Source organism: Poecilia reticulata, linkage group LG11 (assembly GCF_000633615.1).
Source record: "Poecilia reticulata strain Guanapo linkage group LG11, Guppy_female_1.0+MT, whole genome shotgun sequence".
Lineage (NCBI taxonomy): Eukaryota > Metazoa > Chordata > Actinopteri > Cyprinodontiformes > Poeciliidae > Poecilia > Poecilia reticulata.
The window spans coordinates 13,895,293-13,896,291 of NC_024341.1; positions in this window are offsets into that span (position 1 = coordinate 13,895,293).

Below are 999 nucleotides of genomic sequence, written 5' to 3' on the forward strand. Positions count from 1 at the left end.
ATATATAGTGTGTGTGTGTGTGTGTAAAACAGTTGCACCGAGTGAGGAAATGTCCGCTCTGACCATGTAGCTGGTGCAGCCACAGCTGGGCACGGGCCAGTATGAAATTCTCACGCTAAAACGCTGGTTTGAATTTCTGTGTATTTAGGTAAAACCTCAATCAAGTAATCTGTCAATCGACATGATCTAAAAAAGGAAAGCACCGTTATTGCTATTTGGAAAGACAGGTTGAATTTAGTTGAATTTAAAGTGCTTATTGTCTATGAAATTACCCATTTTGCTGCTGGCTAATTCACATTAGCTGGCTATTTGCTGTGCAGCTCTTAGCTGGCCCATTGTACTTTTAAAACATCATTGCTTTGTCAGAGCAGCGGCTGCCTCTCTGTTAGGTCAAGCAGCGTGGCTTGCTGTTGTTTCAAGGCTAAAAATATTTCCAAGCAGGCAAATTTTCTCTTTTTGTAAGAACGTGAAGCAGCCTTCTTTTGGTTAGCTGAGCCAAAAACGTGAGCAGAAGTAGGCGAGGGCTTTACTGCCCTGCTATATGCTATTATAACCGGAGAAAACTCTACCCACTCTGGTACTTTCTCTCAAGAGGATTTCAATCCGTAGGAACTTAATGACAGGTGATTAAAATCGTAACTTTTTGAAACCTTGGTACACCCGGATACCAAAAAACTGGCCAATGCCAGTGCTTCGGTTTTTAGGAATAAGTCTTATCACCCAACACTAAGTTGTCACGGTAGTCAGAAACAGAAAGTGCCACGTTGCATTAAAAAATATAAATTTCTCTGTGAAGTGGTCAAACCTGTTCTTTCGAGTGTCTTTGGAACGTCACGTCAGTGATCAAACAAAGCCGGATAGTTGCGCCCGCATTTGCTGGGCTTCGTAAACCGAAAGAGACTGAGTTGGTCGCAGTCTGGCAATATACAATGTCTGTTGATGAGTCAGCGCTTAAACCTGTCAGTAGAAACTGACTCTGACCTTGACTCAAGGAATTTC